Below are 27361 nucleotides of genomic sequence, written 5' to 3' on the forward strand. Positions count from 1 at the left end.
ATTTATAAGGTAATTAGTTTAAATCATTTGTTACGACAAAAAAAAATTAATAATTTATCGGTAAATTCTAGGAATGGACATGACACGGTACTGACATTCAAGTGATGTAGTATAAGTTTTCTTTAAGTGGCAAGTTATATTGTATAAAAATAATGTTTAAATATCTTAAGAATTATTCAATTAACACAAAATTTTTATTAATTGATTATTAATTAATGACTAGTACAAAAAAACAATACAGGACATTGAATATCACAGTTAGAACGGAATCACCCAGATATACTCTCCCAACACTTTCTATACAATTTGAGAATTGGAAAGTGTAATTATTAGATATTTTAGATAAGCTAACCTTATAAGCAAAGAGTCATCTAACAGTTTTTAGAAGTTTGACAAACTTCACAAACAGCTCCCGTACTCAGAAACGTAATTCAATATTGTTAAATTGGAATTCCAGTAGCGAAATTTTAATTTTTTTTTTTGGCCTAATTTAATCTCGTATGAATTTCCACCCATTCGTAAAGATTATCTCGCATTCATGCTTGGAGTGCATTCTACGGCGCATTTTTATTATAAGAAGCAAATATAGGGAGAAAATTTTTAAATCGAGAAGCATATTATAAAAATTTATTAATTTTTCGTGAATTTACTTATTCTTCCGAGTACCATACTACTACATTCGGAGGATCGCAAATTTAAATTAAAATAGTGGAAACTATTGTTGTTTTTCTTGACCAGAGAAAAATTGGAAGGTGGCAACATCTATATTTGACTTAAAAAAATCTTATATCGGCTTTCGCAAAGCTATGTGTTTCTTAGTATTGAGCCCAGTGTAAACCATGTATTTCTCGAATTGAGAGCAACTTTTAAAAGTCTAGTTCTTGCAATTGCTAATGTCATACTGAAACTGCTTCGAATTATTTAAAAAAAATTTATTTCATGTTACATCCTTATTTAATAAGGACATCGCCAGTGGAAAGTTGGGTTGCAAACAGAAAGGTCTTGGGCCCCATGTTGGATAAAGTCCTTCTCTAAATAATTAATAGGGAAGAGCAAAATCATGGGAGACCCGAGACCCTGCGAATTCCACGTCCTTTTCTGTTAATTTTCTATTTTCTCATTATTCCAATATTTATCGACAATTTATTCAATCCGTAAAGTATGCAAGATATGATTACAGGTTCCAAGACTTTGCTACCAAATCTATCAAAATTGGGCTCTCGAAATTCATCCTACGGAAAAATCACTTTGATTTAAGATTTATTATGTGAGTTGTCCTACTTTTCATAGTATCTTTTTATGAAAACATAAATAGAATTATTCAAAAATATCAAATCACTTTTCCAACAAAGTTACATCGTATTTTGGAATAAGCGGCTATGAATGTGCCGATATGGTCGCTAAGCAAACGTGAAAAAAATATGTTATTCCGTTTGTAGAAAACATTTCAGAAGCAGAGGGAAAGTTAATGGTTTGGGATAAATAAAACGAGGGATATCTTTTAAATTCCACTATATTAAACGTACAAAACGGCAGTTTTTTTTTTGTGAGCATCTTTTCATATTGTGAAGATTGACCATAAATTGATAATGACAGATGTCCTTTTTTAATGTTTGATAATACTTTTAGCGTAAAAACATCACGTGTTACAATTTCTCGAAAACATTTTTGATAAATAAATTTGTTGATTCGAATTGAAGTTAGGAACTTTGCCGTTCGAGATATTTTGGAATAACTGGAATGAGAGTTTTTTACCATTTTTCCGCAGCTTTCTTAATAATCAACATCGAGTTATTCCAATTTAATCTGAGATTTTTCTTCATGTTATGCCATAAGAGATTTGGACTATTGGACTTATATTTTAAAACTGGGAATATTGTTTTTTCATCATCATTCATAATACCTTTCCCGAAGTATAAGGTTTCCACTGCACTAGCTAAGATGGGTCCTCAAATCTAATTTTAACTTATTATAACGCTTTTTTAATTCCAATAATACATTTTCTATCACCCACTCCAATTCTGGCTTCATAAAACCAAATTATGGAGCAGCTCTATTGGTTTGGAGACTAATTTGTGCCCACGCTACTTTTATTTTTGCTATTTTGCCTACAAAATTTTTTATAATTTAAAAGAATTCCTCAATTATAATTCTTATACGCTGAAATGAATTATTTAAAAAATTTTAAAACAAGAGAATCAAAATTATTCAATTCAATTCAATTATTTATTCTTGGTTCGACTTATCTGAAGTTGTACCGTAATCATCGAAATCTCGGTTATCGCACGGCGAATTTTCTCCGTCATTATCATTTGAGTTTTTTGCTCCATTTTCGTTCTCATCATCATTATTATCGCATGTCTCTTGTAAAATATTATCAATTTATAGCGGAGTTGCGTCTCCAACAAACCATCTAGGTTTCAAGTGATTATTCATAAACTAACCAAACTGATACGGATTAAGTTTAATACAGTTCGCTCCACCACATGGAATTAAAGAATATCGTTCGCAAAACTTGTTTGAGCGACTATCCGTATGGTGGTATTGAAATTGAATATCATTAACAGCCGAAAAATCTATTTCAAAAACTATATATCGACATTAAAAGACGTGAATTCTTGAGGAGCTTCCATTTTTTTCCGAGAAAAGATCTGCATCATTCGTTAACGACGCGGACATTTTCACTGCACATCTCCATAGTATAATTGTCATTTTTAGTTTTTAGAAATGTAACAATTCATTAATCAGTTTTTAAAAAGCAAATGAAATTTTTGATTATGTTTTAACATGTATGAAGCAGTTTATTGCGCGACGCAGCGCTGCGCTGTCGTATCCTTGTCTCTTGCACAACAAATCAGTTGTCAGAATCAGAATACATTTTTTTTTTTTTAATTTTCGCTTGTCATTTTTAATCAACGCGTGAGGGAAATGATATAAATTTATCTACCTTTTCTCACCTGGTTGCAGGTAAGTATACCAAACATAGAGAAATATTGACGGTTTCAGCTTACGTCATGTAATTAACATGAGAAGGTAAAAATTATGAATAATACAGTTGCTCATTAATTACTATTAATTGCAGCAGAATTATGGTGGATTTTTATAAATTAATATTATTGAAATCAGCCTATAAAAAAAGTGTTTCATCTGATTAACAGATGAGGTATAATATAATTTTCTAATCATCCCGGATCATAGACTATAAAGACTGCATAATTATACGTCTAATCGCTTCGAAGTTACAGTCGTTCCAAATTAAAATTTTCAAATTTGACTAAGATTACCGAAAAATAGAGAATAAAGATGATCGTAAAAGAACTTATGATGAAGTAGCTTAGTTAATAATACCAAATTCCTGAAGCTACAGTTCGTGAAACTTTTTGAGAAAGTGGATGAAGTAGAACCGTAAATAATGATGAGAAATCGTAAGCGTTATGCAGAATTTTGTTGAAAATCTTTATGCATCCGTTTAAAAAACTGTATTAAAAAGTTTCATCCTCAACGATCACATAATGGAATTTTTTTAAATCATAATACGATAATGTATTGTTGACAGTCTCTTCACAGAATTTGATTCTCACAAAATCAAAATCAATCAATCCAAGATTTCCAGTTAATATCTTCAGGTTTCTTTATGGGAAATTTCGTAACTAGTTCAACACAATATTTCTAATAATTAGGGTTCACACCAGCAATGAAAATTTAGTGGTCCAAAAGGACCACCTAAGTTATGATTTAGTGGTCCAAAAATATAACGTGGTAGACAAAAGTAAAAAAATTAACATATGCATGCTACACACACTTTTATACATATTTTTACGGCATATATAAATTCTTTTATGCAAAAACAGCACAGTAAATATAAAACATAGGTAGGTTTTTTTAAAAATATTTTGGGCGACAAATTTGTCGACGATGTGTATGATTTTGGCGACATTTCTTGATGATTTGGCGACAATTGTCGCTATGTCGCCATGCTGGCGTGAACCCTACTAATAATAATATTAAAAAACGTCTGATTTAATAAAAAATATTCATTTCAACACAACTAATTACACTTTGCTTGGGGTGAGGTATCACATGCCTTAATATTATGTCCAAATCTTGGACATAATAACATTTTTAATTATCTTCCTTCTATATTGTTACTTAATTGAGAAATATTGGGATTCGTTTTAACATTATTCATTCTGTTTCAATTGAATTGATCATACGTCTGCAGTTTTTATTAACTTGACTTTGCTTTCATTTCCAGCAGGAGATTTGATATCAAATTAAATTTGATATAATTGAATTCTTGTTGAAAGACATTCTTTTTACGAGTATATGATGAGTATTTATTTCAGAATTTGAAAAAATGTAAAAGGAAATATAGAAGGAATTCATTTAGAATTCATCCAATATAAATAAAACTTGGTTTTCATTTTTGATCGCTAAATATCCAACGCCAACATTTCGGGAGCAAGTACAAGTACTTAATTCTTAGTACTCCATCGGATCTAAAAAACTTCTGTTCACTTTTTCCATTCCATTTTTCTTTCTAAACTTAATCTTCTTTTAAGTTTATACTTTTAGTCCTTCTCCGATCGCTTTTCAGACCGATGAAACCATTTTTGCCTTTTTCGAAGCAGAAATCCATTGTCTCGAATGTTTTTTTTTTTTGTTTTTGGAATGTAGTGGTGGATCCAGGTTTTATTGACAGATGTGATTTCGATTCATTTTGCTTGAGTACATCAATACGATCTGAGAAATGTTTCTTCGAATTCGTTATTGATCCAAAGTGAGTAACCCAACGCATTTTGATGTAGCGATAGCCTCTTGTACCTCTTTAACATTAATCTGATGGTCGTTCAGTATCATTTAATTTCAAGATTTCTTCATAACTCAAGTGAGAGAAAGCAAGAAAGGAGAATAGAACTACTATAACAGTATAAAAGCACCAAGGTCTATTAGGATTCAAGATCTGTTCAAGACTATTTTTACTCTTCCTGTCTGGTCGGTTTATCTGTGATAAATGCGTGATGTCCGTTGGAGTGGGATGGATAACTAATAAGTTGATGTCAGAGTGAAATGTTAATATAATAAAATAAAAAGGCGTAATTGGTAATAATCCTGTCGCACATACGAACATCCAACACATATTGTAGGTTGTTTGTACACCCACAGATAATCGCTCGCGTCTTGCGCTGTCACAAGTCAATTAAATATATACGATTGGTGTAAATATAAGGAAAAAAGAGCATTATTATAAACAAACACTTATTTGCTTCAACTACTTAAGCCAATGTCAAAAGTGAACTGATCTACTGTAATAATATGTTTGGAATAATAAGAAATCGTGATCATTTCTTAATGTGACGGACTAGGTAGGTATAATTTGACAAAGTCCTGTTATGGGTATATAAATATATATATATATATACGTTGTGTTACACAATTTTAGTATTGATCGAGAATTCTAAGATGTTATTTGTCTATCAATTAAGATTTCCAAAATATAATAATTAAAAGAGCTATAAAAATAACTCGATTCAATGTAGAAAATATTCGTGATGGGTATAGAGGCAATTAAATGAAGTCAAAATGCTTTGAATAATTATTTATTTGCTGAAAATGTGGAGTTTCAATTTAAAAAATATACCTACGTCAGATTAAATTGATAATTAGAATAATTAGATGTATTTTTCTTTTACAAACTGTTATCACGGATGCTTTCAAGTTTATACAAAAAGTGAAACAGAAACGTACGAAACAAAGTGTTTTATACATAATTGGATACGCTCAAATCAATTCTGGACACATTTTTTCTTCTCTAAAGCTAATATCGTACCAAAAGTCGCGTGAAGCCATTCTATGCCTTGTTGTTGAGTAGGGCCTTTCTTAAAATGATAAAAAATAATCGAGCCTTCACGGGCGATTTTCAACTTTCATTATCAACTTGCTAAATCATTTTCTAAATTCCCACTGGCTTTGTCAAGGTTCACAAATGCAGTGGTGCCACAACACATTAACGCCACCAATTGTTTGAACATAAAAACTTGAAATGTAACCTTCGCACGCCGCTTAGCACAGTTCTTTCTACGAGTATGTACATTTCTTCTTTTCTTCTCGGGCATTGCATCAGAACTCCGTATTCTCTTCTACCTCATTTTCCATAGTTTGACCGTTATTTAGTTCTATACCATCTACCTGGTCAATACAATGTGTTGGTCTTCCTAATTGTAACTACCTCCTTCATTTCCTGCCTCTTCTTTGTTGGCTCATTCTACTTATATATCCAAACTGTTTCTTTTCTATTTTAATGATTCATTGGTTCTAATTGCTTTCTAAAATATTATATCATTAGTAGGACAATCGGAAGGGAAAAAAAATTGAGGTGTAATAGTTTTCGGTACTCATGCGTCGATTCATCCTGGACTATTCGAAGTGCTTCGTGCGCGACCAACTTTTGCTGAATTTGACTCTTCTTGAAAGACCATACAGACAATTGTATCCCGTCGCCTCTCATGATCTTATAGACATCTTTGAATTTTTCAGCATTTCTTTGCACCAATGGGCACGAGCTTTTTCTGAGCGATTGTCAAATTATGCGGAAACAGTGCGACCACGATTGAATTTTGAAAATCAGGGAAATACAATGGTTCGAGATGTGCTTCGTCACCAAAAATTAAATCGAGTCGATCAGTACACTGCAATTTAATTCCTTTTTTTGACCAAGATGAATGTTTCAAGTATCGGTAAACAACTCTAATAGCACTCGTTTGACAACACGTTCCGAGTACGTTCACCATTAAAAATGTCAAATTTTATGATGGCAGTGTCAGATTTGACATATTCACATCAGTGTTGCCGTACCTCAACACCCTCATATTCGGCCACAGTTAAACATAACTAGTACTACTACAGATGGGTTGAATTGTTAAATTGAACGCAACCAGCTTTTTAACAAAACGAAATACGATTTATAGAAAATGTGAAAAATTTTCAGCAAATAATAAATTTAAAAACAGTTATTAAATTCACATGAGCTGCGCATTTAAGAAACACAACAGTTGAAAGCAAATCAGACTTATATATGTCAGTGATAAGAATTCGAGCTTATCTAAGGAAAGCCGGGATGGTTGTAGTTTTCGACTGTGGTTAAGTTGCGGAAATGACGACGCCATTAATGATGTGTCGGTGTAGTAAATTGTAGTTGAGTTTTTTGTGCTTCTGATATGGTCAAACCTGCGGCAAAAATTAGAGAAGAAAACGGAAATACGGCAGGGAACTATTGGAGAGCAAATCTGAGCTTATGCTCTAAAATATACGAAATATCGCTAAAGAAAATTAAAATTTTGTTAATGCTACATATGAAAAGCAAAGTTAAAAAGTTTTGAAAAAAACTTTTCCAGCAAATATAAACACGATTTAACTTGAATTTACTTGAATTTGTACCAACGTTTCAACACTTTTTGAATAGAGTGGAAGGTCGACAACAAATCAATATCTCTAATAACTTGAGTGGCTTACATAGAAGCGACTAATAACTTACAATATTTAATCAAGGAAATATGGGAAAATACTTGACGAAAAATGTAACATGCCGATTTTCAGGTTAAAAGTTTAGAGGAAATAAATGAATTGAGTTTAATAGATAACCAGTTTCTAAATCCGTGGCAGGCTAAATCAATAGTACTCACGTGGTTTGGTTAAAATTACAAACAAATGAATTTATACTTTCGCAATTTTTTGGAAGGTAGTGTTGTTGATTGACAATAATTATTAATGTTGCAAGATTCCAACGACGTAACACTTCTCAATTCAATTTCTGTTGTATAAAACTTATTAAGAACAACCTTCATTTTCATAGATTCCATTCCAAGATTACATTAGAATAAACAATTTAATTAAGCCCAATACCCGCGATTTTTCTATTTGCACATGTTTCGTTATAATATTTTTCATGTAGTATAATGGAATAGCCTCATTACAGGGTGTTGTTCGCTTCGGTGTCATTCTTTCTTCTCGTAAGGCCGATGTCCTTGGTTGTTGTTATGTGTGGGAGTACATATACCAATATATAAGATATCGAAACGTATTTTTTTTATCGTTGCGATTTATTCAGGTTTAATTATGAGGTGTAGGCGGTACAGAGATACATAAATTAATGTCGAATCAATAGTTTTCTGACAGCGGGGTCGCTGCGGAACAATAAATTACAATTGAATAGGAATTATAACAAAAATAATATTTCTATTATATACCTGGAATTTTCAGTTAAACTCTCTATATATAATTACTTCGTGTTTTAGAAATTGCGGTCTCTTTAATGGTAGAAAATAATTAAATTTGTGCCGATTGGACATATGACAGAAGAGGTATTAGAAGGATCTAATAGTGGCCAATATTCTGCGACAATTTCATGTTATTATACCTACCCACCTCATGTTTATTGATGGTTTTCTTCAACCAAGTCACATAGACATGCTTGGGATCAGTTTCAAAAAGCCATTGACGACGCTATCTGCGAACAGTAGGCATACAGAAGTTAAGCAATCGTATAAAATTTATTGAACAAAATGAGTCTGATTTTTTGCATCGTAGATGAAGCATGGATCCCCACCACTACATTTATAAAACGAAAAAAGTGATAATCTAGTGGCAGCTAAAAGGTACACGGACAAACTTAAAGCTTCACGTGAAATTAACCCATTTACATTAGATGAAAAGAATCCTGCTCATTTCTCGCCAGTTTCCATTATTCTTGCTTTTCAGATTATACTTACCGCTTACCTACAGCCATTTCCCAATAAAACTGAGGATAATAAGATCTAAAATCTAGCAAATAACTTCACAAACCACACATAAACTAACGGCAAAAGCATGTGTTTACCCCACCGAGGCCATTTTTAAACGGGCATCAGCTGATTTTGACAATTCATTAGATTGCACGATAATATACACCTAAACTGTAAGAGGAAGAAACTTAGATCACTTAGAGACAACAAAATATGCCTTTACTCTCAGTAAATTGATGTCCTGTTCTTATAAGCAGGAGATAACCAGGAGATCCATACAAAACTGCTTTTCTCAAAAAAATTGAGAAACTCAAGCCGAAAAAAGCAATACTCGAATATAATTCGAACAGCAGTCTGCAATAGTTACAATCATGAATCGATTACGAGTTCATTCAAATTGAATGTATTCTGAATTCCAGTATTATTTGTCAACAATCAAGGAAATTTAATTGCTGAAAAGAAGTAGATTATTTGACTATGTACTGAATCGGACATTTATAAAGTATTCGTATATATTTTCTACTAACAGCTAAATTGTATATTACATTACACAAAAATTTTGTTTGCATTGTCGTTAGTTTTTTTTTTTTTTGATGAAAAAATTTAATCGTAAAGAAATAGCACAAAAAAATTAAGTTGCCGATGAAAAAATCTAGAACGAATGAAAAGAGTTATCGAGAAAATAATTACATAGTTTGAAATAATTTGAACTTATTTCGATATATAATTTCCTTCTTTGGAATTATTTTTTATGCTTTTTTTTATCTCTGTGAATCAGTGCAATGATCAGTGAGATCCATTGGCGTACTCTAGAAATACGGAAATAAAATTAATTTATTGTTATAATTTATAGGAAAATTTTATGCTCAAGTAGAAATCCAATTAAATCAATTAATTTCAAGTTATCTGATTGAAGACAACCGATCAGTACAACATTGTATTGAAAACAGAAATTATGGAATTAAACATACCAAAAAATACCGTTTACAGTAAAAAATTTATATGGACAGCATTTATGGACTTTTGCAATTAGACAAACGGCTGAAGGATTGAGCTGTGAACATGAGCAGAAAAGATGGTAAAGATTTCAAAGAAACTACGGTCAAAACCTTGTGGAAGCTAACATTTCCGAGAATAAATTGTCACTGGAAATCCGAAAAGAATTACTGCGAAATAGGATTCCAAATTGGACAAAATCGTCTGCCGAAGCGATTGGCTTGAATACCAAGGAAAAAAATTAGTAAACACTCCACTAGATCGACCGCGGTTAGTCCAAAAGTAGTGTACAAATACAAGAGCAAGAGCTTATAAGAATTACGGGTCACAACAATGCCAACTCATACATATTCATCAGTTATAAAAACTAACAAGTCTGCCATCTTCACTTAACTTTTCTAATTGTTTTTTGTTAATTATAATACCTGCGAATAAATTGTTTTCGCTCTGTATTTTTTTTTTATAATTAGAAAAAAGTTTTCTATCCGAATAACCCTCGAACATTGATAAATCCTCAAAAATTTTATAGCAACTTTTTCAAAATCTGTTAAAAGATTGAGAAAGAAGTGGATGGCAGTGCCTAGGCACTAAAAAGTGATTTCACTGCCGATTTCTATCAACCAATAGGCATTAATGTTTGAGTTTGAGATATATTTCAATTTTTATGAATCGTTCAATATTAAAATGAAATTATTATTTTTTATTTCTCATCTTAGTTCCTATAAATTTGTAAAAAAGTCAGATTCAAATACAAAATCATGACTTTCAAATCATTAAAAATCTTATGACCACTGATATGGGAAAGAATGGAGAACGAAAATTCTCGACGACTAACTACATTAAAACGCTGGGATAAGAAGATTAGGATCTGATAACTTCAGCGACTATCCTAATGGCCGTCTTCTCCAAATACTTTAGATATATAAAGAAGGTTTGAAAATTTCACTTTGAAGATAGGAACCACATTAGATGGCTTTCCTTTATCTCTAAAAACGACAGTATATAATTCAATATTTAATGAATCTTATTTAAAATTATTGAGTGGCATTTTTCCCGTGAATAATAAGACTTATACCTTTTTTTTAATTCAATCATATTAACCAATTAAACATTCAACTCCATCCTCATTATTTTTAATAAAATATAGGTTTTTATCAATTTTTCACATCATATTATACTGAAGGAACATAAAAAGGAGGAAAGTGAATCCTAAACTTATGATTTTTATGTTTTCTTTCTAAAAAAAAAAAGGCGAATTAATATTTCGTGAAAGGTAACATATAACTTCTTAATTTCACATATCGCAACAGGATCACCATATGAGAGTTTCATTATAACTTTTGTATGATTCAGAAAGATGTGCATTGAATCTCTTTTTAATTTCTATTTTAATATGTGTTAAACCGAATATAAATATAGTTATTTCGCTTTAGTTAGTAATTATTTTTTTGTTACGAAAAAATAAGCTGACACAATATTATTGTAAAATCCTGAGCTTTTTACTTCTTAGACATTAGTATGATATGTTTTGCTTTGTAACCCAAAATATTTTAATGAAGAAACGTCAATTTTATACATGTGTTTTGAAACTAACTTTGTGATATTATTGTATAAATAAAATAGATATGTAATACAAGTGATTTTAACAAACAAATAAATATATAACAATTGATAACTAGGTCAAGAGAACGAATGAAGAAATGACGAAATTAGAAGACAAGATCTCTGAAATGAATTTTGGGGGAAGAAATTCAAAACTACGCTTGGAAATTTAGCTACCAAAAGAAACACACCCGTGGAAGGAAGAAATTTATTTCTCTTATACAACCTCAACTCTTTTCGTTAAGTTAAAGAAAAGGACGGACCCTACTAAAGTCTACATTTTCTTATACTGAAGGCTAAATTAGTTTGACAAGTTTCGGATGGAATGCATCAGTTACACAGTACCAGCGTTGATTTTACGTCAGAAATGAGGTTGACGTAAATTGAATTAAAATAAAACCCACGTTTTTCTTCAAGATTGACATAATTTATTATGTTTTTTGAAATACTGTGAATAAATTTTCCAGGCATGACGTAAATGAAACAAATATATTAAAGAAGTTCTATTATTTCATTGAAAAGAAGAAGATATGCTGCTACAATGTTCTTTAGGTAACAAATAGGATTATGAATAATCGGGCAGGTGTTTTTTTAATATTTGGAAGGAATAAATATAAACTGAATGTTCATTCTACAATAGAAGAGAAAAAATCTCGAGTTATAATAATATATATGATAACAGTCATCAAATATACTTATTTGAGGGGATTTATACTGTTTTTAATGTCGTTAAATTAAGACTATAATAATAACAAATTAATTTTTTCATTACCGCACATGTCTCAAATTATATTAGAGCATAACAAATAACTCGATAACTTTTTCTTATACAACCTTTTATAGACATTCAAAGCATTCAAAGGATATGAGTATCACAGTAGCCTATAAAACATAAACTGGAAGAAAACCCACTCAAACCCATTTACAAAATCCACCAAAGTAGGTATATTTATATATCTACTTTGGATAAACTTTTAATACACATTAATGGAGTGGAAAAGTTCCCAAACATTAAAGAGTCAAATTTTTTTGAATTATACTTCGTTCGGGAGAAAACGATGAAAATCTAAGCTTATAGAGAAAGATGAAATTATTTGTTGCAGGAAGCAATATTTGAGAGAGATTCGAAATTTAAGAAAAGAAGACAAATTTTTTATTCGGATGGAACAGGATATTTTGTAAAAAAATTTCCAAATAGTGAATCTAGCCCCTTAATTATTACTCATATTGGGTGATACGAAAGCTGTTCGTCAATTGTTGTAAGTAAGGCAAGTAAGGAAACTGATAGTTACTCCTTATCAGAAAGAAATTACTTATTTTTTTTAAATATATTAATCAATTCCGGCGCCCTGTAACAGGTCGGCGTCTAAGCCCTATTAAATAACAATTCCGCGTGAAATATTTGTTTAAATTTAACCGTAATAAAATGCTTTATATGCCTATTGAAAAGTGTTCGATGGCCGCTATTAGGAACTACTAATCATTCGAGGAGATATGAATTGAGAATGTTTTGGGTGTCTTGATATCAGACATAAACTAAATCTTGAAAAATATATGGACATAGTTTCGAAAGAGCAGCCAAACTACACAACCATTATATATAAATAAAAGATAGTTTGTCTGTATTTCCTCTATAGAATCTTAAACTATATATTTGATCATGTGATGATATTTAGCAAAGTTATTGTGCATGAGCCAACATCTCAATTCGAAAGAATCTGTCAAAAATTGGCGTACCCATCATTATTCTTCGAAACTATCACGGTAGTGGTTGAGGATTTTGGACTGTATGATTCGAGGTTATTTGGTTTCCGAAAAGGTAATACTGGTTTAAGACGAGGTTGGAAAAAGTAATTAAGTAATAAGAATGACAATGATATATCATCTAGACCGGAATTTGAGTCTTTAGGAGACTTTAAAGCTTCGGAAAGTTCTGCTAATGAAAAGGGAAGATCAAGGTTTTCAATTTCGTGTCCGTCGTTGTCAAACGGCCTCCCTTCTATATCTTCTTTATATGTTTTAAAGTCGTTCATGTAATTCTCATTGTTCGAATTCAATTTGTATTCTATGTCTACAATTTCTTCTCGATCGATAATCATTTTTGGTCAGAAAAGGGATTTACTCCCGATATTTTCTCAAGATGAAATAAATTCTTTCCAACAATCATTCCTTTTGTTCGTAAGAGTGTACCTGCTTCTGCGTTTTTTAATTCTTTTATATTTTCGTCGGTTCTGTGTAGTTTCAATCTAATAAAAGCTGCTTCATACAACAGTTCCAATGATATGGCGAGAACCCAACAACCATTTTGATGATTTATATTTTTGTATGACAATGACTGAAGGTTTTTCCGAGTCACATTGATTATCTTCATGTTATGTCTGCGTGAATCTGTAAAACATAAAATAACTTTACTAGTGAAGAATGAACAGACAATTTTAATTCCAATACAGTTGGTATAGCTTGAAATAGTTCAACAATAAACGAAATGTGACAACGATGCAACCAAAAACCGTCTGTGAAAAGTACACGCATCGTTGAAACACTTGAGTACATACTCGAGCCACCAATATCTCGAGTGGTCCAAGTACTCGAAACGCCCGAACGATAAACACGTGGAGAAATGCACGGGGTGGTCTCGTTCTTGTTTTCTTATCCATTCTCGAATTTATCGAAAATAGTAGGTAGGTATATAGTGCTTTTGTCGCCTTCGGTGTGTTGTTCAGGCGATTGTAGTGTCGCGCCGGACGTTCTATGGATAAGATAACACGCATACGATTTGTCTAATGTCTACACCAGAAAGAAAACTTCGAAATTAAAACGTTTTTGGAACGAAATTGTGAAAGGGACTATTTCAAGCGCCCCTTTGTATTTTATGGTTTTCGACAGCTTTACCTTCATTTATCTCTAATATAATGGCAACATACTTTGAAAAGATAATAATATTTATTTGGAAAGAACGATAGATCTAAATTCTCTTTTATTTACTTCAGTTTAACGTGCCTTGTCAGTGCTGGTCATTGGCACAGAAACAAAACATGTGAAAATCACATGAATTCTGTTCTATGGGAGCTTTGAGGAAATCCAATATTTTCTTGTGGGTTCAGTTGGTGTATGGTACACTATTGTCTGGAATCAGTGAGAATGTGCTTGACGAATATAAGAACGTGACAATTTTGACAAACAGGACGACACTCTGAGAACATCAAATAACTTTGACAAAGTTTGGTGTGGTTGACGCGGAGTCTTATTGTTGTAAAAGCTTCTCCTCTTATGCTCCATGTTAGAGGTTTCTTAGGCGTGGAAATCTGCACGCCTAAAAACTGTTAATTACATAATAATGATTTTATAAATCCTTAGTACTGTGAGTCAGAGCAAGTTACCTCGATCTGTATTGTTAAGAACGTTAAAACAGCATGACTTTTGTGAGAAAGAACTTGTTGTTGTAGCATTTACTTAATTGCATGTAATGACGTTCCCGATGCTTTGAGATCATTCTATATTCCTATATATTGATCTTACTTAATCATTTCACGATTATCGGCACCGCAAGATCCTAAAATTTGTAGTAGGACATGTTACACACAGTTTTACAAACTTTAACGAATTTATTTCAATAGAATAGAAAAATAGGTGCAATAGATCGTTGATTTCGATTGACCTTGCTACGTAAAAAAATGTGATTTTTCATTTGTAGTAATAGAAAAAAAAAAAGAACCTCGAAGATGGGGAAATTTCAAAAGATTAAATACTCCCGGTACTCTGGAGTTATTTATCATTTCAATTTAATTTCAAAATTCGCGCTCCATAAAACCATTACAGACACACCGTTGCAAATAATAGCGACGAGACTTGAATCAAGGCGATTTATCAAGAAAAATAGGTCTAAAAAGTAAGAAATTCAAAGGAGAAAACAAGTAATTTTCTAATTTTCCGGTTAATACCGCGACGAATATGGACTTACATTCCCTCCGCCCGCAATTGTAAGTACAAGAACGTAATTGCTTACTAGTTTCCAATTATTGAGTCTCATCAGAGTGATACAGCAACCTCTCGAACGGAGTCTCTAATCCGAATTAGTTAGAGCTGCTATTTGGTTTGTGTAGTTAAACAAAACAAAGACAATAATCATTCGGAAATTCACGGTTGAAAACCTACATCGACTCGTAGAAAAAACAAAAATGTCGTACGATTTTATTACCATAACAATACAGTTATGTTTACTGGTGTTATTGACAGTACAGTATTTGACATTTACAGTGCAAGGCGTAGATAAAGAGATTTATGTATTTTGTAACTAGAACGTGATTTATTATTATTATTATGAAAAAGATATTTATTTGAAGATTTCCATTCCCTAAAAACTATTCAACTAAGAATATTACATTTGTAAAGACCGATGTTCTGGTGATTGTTAAATGATACTCGTTACTCGAAGCATTGTTCCCAAATTTTTGTGATATAACCTTGTCCTGGAATATTTCCTTTAAAAGTCACTGGAAAATAAAGTTTTAAATAGAGAATTGTTTTATTTTTCTATGTTTATTTTCCCTCAAAATAGTTTGTATGCGAAATACGTTGTTCAATTTTAGATTTGGTTCCATATATTATCTTAATATTCTTAATCCCGTTTATGTATTCTCTATAATGTTGTTTTCAACAAAATATACAAAAGTCTAATACAAATTTATTTTTATATTGCTTATTATATTCATGAAATACTACGTCTGGTTAACATGTAATAAAAAGGATTCAAATCTTTAGTTTCCTTCATTTACTTTTGACATAGCACTCGAAATACTTAACTATAATTAAAATACCAAATCTGGCTTATGTACTTCTGGACAACATCTTAAAAATACTCTTCATATTTCCTACATGCTGATTTTTGTTAACTATAATGAAAAAATCTCAACGATGGCGGTCTGACATCGATTTATATCCACATTTATTTCAAGACAATTGCACATATTAGAAATATTGTTACATTGACTAACTACTGAAGCAAAAAATGTTTTGAATAAGAATATTATCTCTTTGAACTTGATTTACCCTAGTCATCCGTCCCGGCATAGTACTAAATAGAATTTAAATATATGTATGCGTTACATACATATATTTTATATCGAGAATATGTGATTTATAAATCCATTCAACTTTCTTTTGCAAGAAATAACTACCATAGTACTCACAAAATACGAAACATTACACTTGGTACAGTATGAAATAGAAATCGAAGATCTTTATAGTAGCTAAAGCCGTCCACATCACACTCTTTAATAATTATTTCGAACAATTGCGAGAAAATAATAAAGTGAATTTAAACTACATGCATATTGCCGTGAACTGTGAACGATATAGTTATATTTTTTTGAAATCTATCTGAATATTTTTCAATTTATATTCTTATTAACTTACATTTCCTCTTATGTGCGGAAACCAAAACTTTTTATTACTTTTTTCCAATTTCGCCACTCGCTGTTTGTTATATATTTTTTTTCTTAAAAATCTTTTACGCAAATCCTCAAACATGGAAAGACTTTAGCGCAACAACATTTCCATTTAAACGATTTTATTAGAATTTGTGTTTACAACCAGAAGATTAAATCGAATAACACATTTACCTACATAGATTTATTACCCTTCAGGGCTTTAACTACATATTTTCTTATTAAATCGAGTTGCCTCTTCAGACAGATTATTATCCGAGTAATTTTGTATGATAAAATTCATTTGTATACTTTGAAAAACATTCAAAAGATACTGATATATTGTTTTTGTTTCAGGTTAGGAGATAATGTAATATATACAACTATTAAGTATACGTAAGTTTTTTTTATAGATGTGCCCAATTAAAGTAGTTATGTCACAGTATGATGCGAACGTCGTAAGTTAATAATAAATTTGATGAAAAATGTGCAATCAACTATTTACAATCGACGCATAATTTTTGGATAGGTTCTAATTTATCGATGTCAAATCGTGAGAAAAACTTGCAGGCTTTGTGATCTGTCCGGTTTTATCTCCTTTAAAATTTTGAACTGTCTCTGATTTGTTGGACTTCATGGTAAAAATACTGACGTATCATTGTGAACATCGTTATTCTACAATGAGCTTCAGGTCATTTCAAACTGACAAAAAATTGTTAACTGCAATGAACCATTTACAAATTTCTGGATAGATTTTAATCTATCGATGTTAAATCGTGAAACAACCTGTAGGGTTTATAATTTGTCCGGTTTTATGGTTGTTATTTTATAATGAACCCCACGATATTTTAAAGTGGCGTTAATAAATTATCGATATCAAATAATGGAAGAACCTGCAGGCTTTGTGATCCGTCCGATTTTATCACCCTTAAATTTTGAACTGTTTCTGATTTGTTGGACTTGTCGATCTGTCGTATAATTATGAAATTTTAATCTGATGAAAAATTATGAACTGTTTATAAATCTATCGATGTCAAATGGCGAAAGAACCTGCACGCTTTGTGATCTTTCCGGTTTTTTCTTTGTTGATAAATTCCCTGAAAAACTCTCAGGTTTGATGGGTAGGTTTTCAAACTCCTCCGTTAACCATCTGGAAATATATATATGTATAGTTTATTTCAGAAAAGTATGGAGTAATAAAACCTCATTAGGTATGCAACAAAGTGAACCAACGAATATTTAAACCATTTTCATAGTTTGGTATTGATTTCATTGTAAAATTCTATCTTTTTATCAAGTGCAGGTAGTACCGCCCGGTTTGGGGTCAATATATGGGTTTAGCCTATTGTTATCCATTCACAAACACTGAAAATAGTGTGCCAAAAGCGTGCCTGTAGGATAATTGTAAAGAGGAAAAAATTTTATTTTAAAAGAATAAAAATTAGGCATTATGTACATAGTATTCGCTAATTTAATGTTTTCTGGAAGTAGTTATCGTCTCAGAACCTCCAGCACGTGATTCTTATCTTCAACGAAACATCTTGAACTCATTTGTAATTTTTCAAGTAGTCGTTCAAGTTGTCCTATAATAAAATGGATGCCAGGTACTCAAGAACCCCTAATAGGTACATATTTTAACAAATTGATTGATAATTCTAAATATTCATTTGCATAATCTGAATATTAATGAGGTAATAATTAAAAATCTTAGCATTTACAATGATTTAGAAAATGTAGTAGTCAGAAAAAAATCCAATGCTCAATAACAAAGATTTTGGCGAACGCCTCTTATGTAAAAAAGAGTATCTGAAAGTGTTGGAATAAAAAGAAAATATTTACACATACCTTACGGATACTTATAGAATATTACTTTCACAAGTGGAGAAGCTGAACGAGATTTTTTTGCTTAAAGATATTTTCTCAATAATTCGAAAAGTGGAATGGAATACTTAATAATGTTTGCTTTTTAAAGACAGCTTCCAAAAATTCTACAAATAGCCAAATATATCTGTTATTTATGTATTTCATCAATGTTTTGATTTATAATTGAATCGATTAATTAATCGTGTAAAAAATTGAATTGTATGCCTGAACAAAATATCTAACAGAAAAAATATCCAATGGGAAACATTTTTTCAAACTATTTTTCAAATTATATCCAAGTTTTCCTGGAAATAATTTATCATACGTAAACTAATGATACAATGCATTTACCAATTCCTCCCAAATTTTATTCTAAAAGATCCAGTGCGCTTTGAAGATGATGCTGGAATCTCAATAAATCGTACCCGCACACGTTAAACACTGGTTCGTAATAAATAATAACTGAACACTGCAGGTTTACACAATATTAAGTTACAGTATTTAGACGTTTGATTGAAAATTTGAAATAACTAACCGTTATTTCCAAAGAGTACTAGCTGCCTCGGAATTTTTGGATCTATAGTGAACCACATTCAGAACCTACAATCAAAACGAATTCAAAAATTCATAACGTAAATTACAAATAACTGTCGAATACAGTGAATTTTTCATCTATAATATGAAGGGTGTCCATAAACTCTTTTACCAAACGAAATAGATTCTGTACGAGGGCGGTCCGATAAGTACTTAGCAGCACCACCCTGTAGCGCGAGGATGGCAAGAGTTTTGTCGTAGTTTTGTTTTAATTGGATGTGAATGCGGATTTATCCTCGAAAAAATAGAAAAAATATTGGTTGGTGATTAGATCCATGTTTTTGAAGGAGCGTTGGAATGCTGCGTTTGATGACTTCTCATTTGATGTCCACTTTCAACAAAGTGTTCAACGAGTTTCAATGCGGTCGTAATCCGGTTTTGGATAAGCCACGTCCAGATGCGCATTTTTGTTTTTAACAATTTAACAATTAAAGTGAGTTTAGCTGGTTTTACACGTCCATATGCTTTGTTTTTCTCTTTCGGATAGTATAAAAATACAAGTTATTTTTTAATACGACATAAACATCAAACAGTCAAGATTTGTATGGAGAAAAATGAACCCAAACCTAATGTGTCTGGACCCTGAATTAACTTTTGTACTGATCGTATCCCAAATATGCTTGATATCTGGTACTTTATTGTTCAAGCGGACTGATACGTGCTCCTTCTGAATGTAACAGCTGCTATGCGAAAAGCACATTATCCGTAAGTAAGAATAAACGTTATAAACGCAACCTTGAGCAATTAAACGCACTCGTAAACATATTAGATTACTCAAACTACCTACAAACTGGAAACTCCAATGTAAATCATAAAAATTGCCATTCCCAGCGAAGCTCGACGCTACCTCGGCCATCATAAACCCATAAAAAATCTGGACGCGACTGAGAAAACCGGTTCTTTTTCCCAATTTATTCGTAGATAAAATAAAGAGGTTAAAGCGATATAGTTACTTATCTTGTTGAATAAATATAAGATCTAATGTAATTTGTTCTAGCTGAGCGATATATCACTCCAAATTCGATGATGAAGTCCTTTCCGACCATTTTTTCTGTCTCTGTGAAAATTAAACGGAATTTCTTGAAGAATTATTAAATTTCCATGATACTGTGGTTATTGTGATTTAAATTTACTAATTTAATACCTACTGACGTTGTAAAACTAGAAATAAAATTTGATATTTGTATTGGAAAGCAAGCGTAACCGAATAAAAATGGTGAAATCTAATGTTTTCATTTAATACTAAATTGTTATAACAAAATGTATAAAAGTTTCCCTATAGAGAAAAGAAAAATAGATGCTCCCTGGCTATAATCTAAGACAGACATTGAATTATTCATAAAAGTCGAGTTATTGGGGATGGTTCAGAATATTTCGATTAGACGGTACAAAGATACGTTGATATAAGTTGTGTGCTTAAAACTGCTTGCCTATGTACGGTTATCTCCGTAAAATAGTTTGTCACGATCGAGAATGTATGTCCCAGGATGGAATAAACACACAAAGAATTGAAGCTTCATGTCACACCAATGTGTGCATACTTCCGTAGGGGTAATGTAAGGGAAACATACCCCGACTACGTAGTCAGAGAGAGAGACACATGCTTTATTGTTAAAATTTATAGACAAAAGCTCGTAAAAACTGAAAAACAAACATAAAAATAATATAATATAATATAAGTTGTATATAAGTCCATAGCAAAAGTAAAACAGTACGTAGCATGCCTGTAATTAAGTATTATTATTAGAATAGAAGTCGGTTACAGAATAGGCACTTTTCAGTAAATAAACCCTCAAATTATTGCGGAATGCGGAAAAAGGTGATGTCGATTTGATTGGTTAGTTGAGTACCAATGGCGATGTTAGTGTACGAAAAATGAAATCGACAAGTTTCAAGACTTTTTAGATGAATTTGTAGACTCTTGTAACTTTAGAGATTCAAAAAAATTTTTGGTTAGGTTGAGTTAGGTAAGAACGAATCTAATCTAACTCTCTTAGTTATTTCGAGCCATTTCTTTTGAAATTATACGCCATTCAGGCGAATTTTTTATTTCAGTACCTTTTTTTTGGTCTAATTAAAGATGTAGATACACTTTTTCATAACTCCCTTCCTTTTCATTTCTGCAATAAACGGTTGCATATTTTTAGCCCAAACCTCCAACACAACATACCAAAATCCACCCATTTGCTGCGGCATAATATGGAAGTCTTACTTAAAATAATTAAAAATCTAGTAATAAATAGTTTCTGAGGTATACTTCTTTTGAATTAAAACTATACGAATTTTTAATTTGAATCAGAGAATTCGCAATACTACAAAAGACGTATCCCTGGTGGATCAAATTAACCCCATCTCCTGTCTTCAATCAAATTTTGTATGCTTCTTATGCACTACAATAAATTAAAGTTATTTTTAACGATATAAAAAATTTTATTTAAGGTTATAAAGTTTTTTAAAAAATTGATTTTTCACTTCCAAGGTCAGCAGTAGCATAATGAGCCAAGATCGTAAAATGCCGTAGAAATTTAAGTGTTTTGTTATTGCTACTTCTGCTTATGAATGTGACGCCTTTTTTTTTATTTAAGTCGGTAGTTGTGACATTTAGGGTTTTGAGGTAGCTCTATAAAATTAGGTAGAATTTTTAGTATTTCTGTAGTGCTTCTGTATCGACATTATATTTTTAAATTATCGCTCTTTTTTAAGGCTTTTTTAAAGCTCTCTAAAATTAAGAAATTCCACTTAATAGCTATTGACTTAAGGGGTCGTAAGCAAAGGGATTAGCCGTTAAAAAATTGATTTTAATATACAAAACAATATGTGATCCTCCCCGTCACAAGATTTAAAAAATATTTCCACATTGTTTAGGGAATTAAATTGAAACTTTAAGGGTTTCTTCGCGTTCTAATAATTGCCAATTAATAATTATTAGTTATATAACTTTAGTAGGAACTTAAATGTTTACCGTTTCTTCACCCTAGTTGCTGTGAATCCGAAATAATAAATATTTGTCACTTTATTGTGTCACTATGTGAAAAAAACTTGAGACAAATCGATTTTTATTTTTAAATTGACAATTTACAGTATGAAAATATTATCCCCCTACAGCACATCCTCGTAATTATAAGCACCCCTCGAAAATTCTAAATAAGTAAGGGGATCTTGTTGGATTTTAGTTCTCTGTTAAGCAATAAAAAGTGTTTTTAAATTTGGTGCAATCAAAACTGAGAAAATTAATTATTAAGATGACGATTCTACGTGTTCCAACCGGGCAGTTACCGTTATAGGAACGATTCTGTTTTGCGTTCCAATCGACTCAAATATCGTTGGTGAACCGTTTCAGAGACGGTCTTTTCGATACTTAGTTCATAGCAAATACTGTTAAAAGAACCGTGCATAACAGGAGATTGCGCAGAAAATATTTATAAACGCTTCCAGTAACCGTTCCTAGAACAGTCCCGACTATCAGACTGGAACAGACCTGTCGTCTCTATCACAAAAGAAACTTAATAAAAGAAGTCAGTTTGCGAAATTTTTAATAATAAATACCCTGATCAACACGTTTCGCAGTCTACAGTTAGCAAAGTTGGAAAACAGTGAAACTAGACATGTTAAAAATATTGAAAAACCGGGTAGAAATGTCCAATTTACTGATAAGAAAAAGTTAGATGTACTTCTAGGGATTGAGATCGAGACAACTCGAGAACTTGCCACCGATAATGATGTAAGTAAATCATCTATTTTAAGGGTTTTGCATAAAGAAAAATACAACCCTTACAATGTTCAGTTTGTTCAGGAGTCAAATGAAGATGATCCTGATAAAAGGCAAGAATTTTGTGAATTGTTGGTTGACAGAATGATTTTCGACAATTTAATTATCAATAACATTGCTCTGTATAACAATTAGTTAATTGTTTTTAAGATAAATGATAAATAATGATTAAGGACACAGAGAGGCAATTGCGGCGCATAAAAAGTTGGGTTACTTTTAGATCACATTGTGTATTAATAGCTTCAACAATTGTGTATTTAATCTCACACGACTGCTACTTGTATCGGCAACTTCAGACCTTTTGAAATATCTCGTTCTAATCAACAATGAAGATGATGGCTGACATTGAAATTAGTTTCATGAAATTGTATACATTCAAAATGGTATTTATGTCTTGAATGTGTATTATCTAGCATTGATCGGTGAAAAACCTTGTTCGTATCTATAAACTACACAACAGTATTATTTGAAACGAACTGTTTGTTCGATTAATTGTTTTGCTCCGATTTCTCCCTATAACTATCGACAACTTATAATAACAAGTTGAACTTGATCTCTCGGAATATTATTAGAAACGTGCTGACTGGCAAAATGTAATCTGCTGTAGTGCGGATCATATTTCAGAAGTAGAAGACAAGGTCGTATATCTTGATAATTTTTTAGGGATCCTAACATGTAAACTAATATCTTTTTCGGATGATAAAATTATGTTAACACGTTTTTTATACACCGAATACTTTGAAAGATGTCAGGAACATCCTATTATATCTAGAAAAAAACAGTAAATCAAATTTAAAATATCCTTATACATCCTAACACCTCCAACTTGAACAAAAATTCGTCGTACATTGGAATATATCATTTCTAAGCACGTGAAAAATTATATAAAAAAAACAACTTGAAATTAATAGTTTATTACATACATTGATCTTACATAAGTAAGATCAAGAAAAACTTTGTCCTTATTTCGTACAGGGCTATTTAGGGTCTTATCGTTATCGAAGACAAGCAAATTTATTCTTCAAAGCATAATTTATTGAACGACTGGAAGACCAATAAAACCATACAAGTAGTTTCTTTATTGTGTCTATCTGTAATTAAGTCCATAATAATCATTTTAAATATTCGTTAAAAGAGAAATAAAGAGAAACGAAATGTTGTATCAATTGTAAAGTATCTGATGGTACTTTTAGAATCACTAATGAATGAAAACTGCTGTTGGGCCAAAATTCTTCTCTTCCCCATATTTCTTTTTTTTTTCAATATATTTAAGTATAGTCACTGTTATCAACTGCTTCTGTTTTTTTGACAGGCTGTACAAAATTTAAATCAGTTTTTCCATGTCATCTTAAATATCTATTTTGTATTGTACCAGTAAAACACACAAACATACTCTAACTTTTATTGCCTTTATTGTAAATATATAGAGGCACAAAAAAGCCCCTAACAAGAAGAAAGGAAAGCATTGATTCAAAATATATATTTGGGGCTAAAGTCAACATTTTATTCAATAGATATTCCATTGCTTAAGGTGTAAGATTACGTTACGTTAAATCAGTGATTCCCAAAGTGGTCCAGGTGGATCCCCAGAGGTCCACGGGAAGCTATACAACAAGACTGTATTTGAATTCTATAGTTATGGTGTAAATGTATCAAATAAAATCAAATATGACTGTATTGGATCCGCCTTCCAAGTGGTGTTGACTGAATAAAAAAATTGATTTGAATTATATATTTTCTATATATTTATATTACTTTAGTATATGAAACTTTTAAATCAACCTTAATTCTCATAAGACTAAAAAATCACTGTCTTCTGGATCGTTTTTTAAATTAATAACTAGTTGAATGTCTTGATAAGCCTCTGTAATTCTCGTTGGAAATATTTATCTATTTTAATAACATGATTGCACCTTTTTCCCCTGAGTTAATCTTAGAAAAAGCAAATTTAACTAGTTTTTCGAAATCCTCTAGTTCATAAGTTACATTTAATTGCCTTCTTTTTCCTTACGGTACCTCAAATAAGTTCTAATGGATTTAAATCAGATGTTTATGGGAAGAAATGCAAGAGAGTGAGATTACATATGGAGTTCGTCAAATTCTATTCTAATATAATTTGATTACTTCACATACTCAGGTATTTAGCTGTTAAAATGGAAATAATATTTTTTTTATTAGCCATTCAAACATTTTATCTTTCGGTAAATTGCTGAATTAACTTTCACTGAGTGAAGAGGTACATTTTCACAGAAGATTATGGAGTTAGCAGGCAGTTTATCTCATTATTATTTGTCTTAATTCATTGAAGAAATCATTTCAGAATACTAATCTCCATTTGATACCAGTTTTTCGAATAAAAAGTTTTCGATTTCTTTGTGTTTTCCTTAATTTTTTTTAACACTAACTCAACAGTTTTGTGTTTTATAAAAATCGTGTACCGAATATCTCCCATTTGATATTGGATTAGAGATATAATGATTACCCTTTTGACTCGTTTTTTAAATGGTAAAAATGCTTGCATTTAGCAAGTGTTGCCCTTTTTGCAGTCTTTCAGAAAATTTAAACTTTAAATACAGTTTAATACAGCATAAGACTTTGTTATTAAAATATGATAATTAGGAAAAAACTCCCATATAATGTGGACTTGGCAAATTAAATTCCAAGACGCTTACATCTTGGTCTAGTTCATCGTTATTATTTTTGGAAAACTTAAATAAGTTGAATATTATTTCTTTTGCTACTTCTTTGTTAACCACACGCTTTTTTACACTGAAACACTTGTCCCTCGCTACGCTGGAGAATTTTAAGATCTGCGCAATAAAAGTTTAACTCTTTTTTGCATTAAATTAGCATTTTTACAATTTACTAGAAACGGCGGATGTTTATTATTTATAACTATTATATACATAAAAGCGTAATAACAAACTCCCCATGTATAAATTATTTGTCGTGCAAAATATCTTTCAGAAAATACAAGGAATAAATTTAAAAATTTGCTTCGAGAATGTTTTAACTTTTTTCTTATTTTTATTTTGCAAGCAGGTCGCCTCTATTACTTAGGTAATTAGTGACAAGAATTATAAATGGGTTTTATTCTGTTAAGATGTTGATGTCGTTTAAATATTTACAAAGATTCTGGATAGTACAATTTTTGCCGAGTGTTGCTAAATAAATTGTTTTTAAAAAAGCAAGTTGATGATTTAATTCTAGTATTAAAAGTAATGACTGGCTGAATTATTTATTTATTTATTCACAGTGAAATGTATATTAACAATTAGAAAATTCTGTATATTTAACGTTAACTTGTTTTATTGACTAAGATTTACAATGAAGTCCTCAATGTAGCAATCAGCGACCGTTGACGACCTCCATCATCCGTGTCGTTCGATTGTCGTCAGAACCGCTCCCGAATTCGAAAGTAATGAAGTTGAAAATCTTCGAAAGCAGTTACCAGTAAAGGACTTCGGATCGGATGATTGTAAATAAATAGCGATGTCGGCCGGCAGCTTACCAAACGTGTTTACTCCAACTGGCTGGATAGTGCATTTATTGTTAACGCGTATCTACTTCACAAAACGAATTTTCTAATTCGTTTCTATTTCATCCAACTTCAAACTGCATAGCTCTTCACGGCGACATCTACTAAATACATTATTGCCACTTTTATTATTACCATTTAATTCAAAAATTGATCGATTTGTTCTCTTATGAGACGTTTCGTCGCTTCTGAAATTCAAGTTATTTGTGATATTTGTTAATGTCTTTATTAATCTTAATCGGCAAACTAGCTTTTATCATGGAATGGTTGCACCATATTGTTCAAGATTTCTACACCTTCGATGTTTCCTCTGAAAAAGCCAAAAATTGTTTCAATTTCTGAGACAGCAGATCCACTGTCGCTCTGTTCGCTGCCTGTTCGATATCCAACGGAACAACAATGTCCGGCTTCATTTTCGATTTCATCACTATTCATCTTTGTTGTTGCAGTACAATAAATATTATTAACGGAAACACCTGACTTTTTACAAATTTGAATAAATGTTTGAAGGTTGTCATGACAATATTTCATGACACTCTGATATTATTAAAAAAATAGATGAAAATTTATGAAAATATAAATATCTATTTGTTAGTTGACTTTTATTCCGTATACAAACGTTTCCTGGTGATGATTTAAAGATAAATCAAAACACTAATTTAAATATAAGTTTTATTTACCAATCCATAATTTCTCCCAAGTAAATTAATCTTTTTTTCTAAGAAATACATTTCTTCAAAAGTAGTGTTCATTCTGTGGAAGCCATTAATCATAATTTTTATTGGTAAGAATG

The 27361-nt window shown here is 31.2% G+C and overlaps 1 protein-coding gene across 5 annotated transcripts in view; it reads left to right on the forward strand.

The window, feature by feature from the left end:
- Positions 1 to 27361, forward strand: part of LOC130891767 (ephrin-A4) — a 408512-nt gene that overhangs the window by 33901 nt on the left and 347250 nt on the right. For 2 of the 5 annotated variants that reach the window (XM_057796725.1, XM_057796722.1), the window contains exon 2: positions 17162 to 17200. The exons of the other annotated variants lie outside the window; for them this stretch is intronic. The gene's annotated coding sequence lies outside the window, so the exon portion shown is untranslated. The remainder of the gene's footprint in view (positions 1 to 17161; positions 17201 to 27361) is intronic. 5 annotated transcript variants of the gene reach the window in all.

The sequence above is a fragment of the Diorhabda carinulata genome, chromosome 3 (genome assembly GCF_026250575.1).
Source record: "Diorhabda carinulata isolate Delta chromosome 3, icDioCari1.1, whole genome shotgun sequence".
Lineage (NCBI taxonomy): Eukaryota > Metazoa > Arthropoda > Insecta > Coleoptera > Chrysomelidae > Diorhabda > Diorhabda carinulata.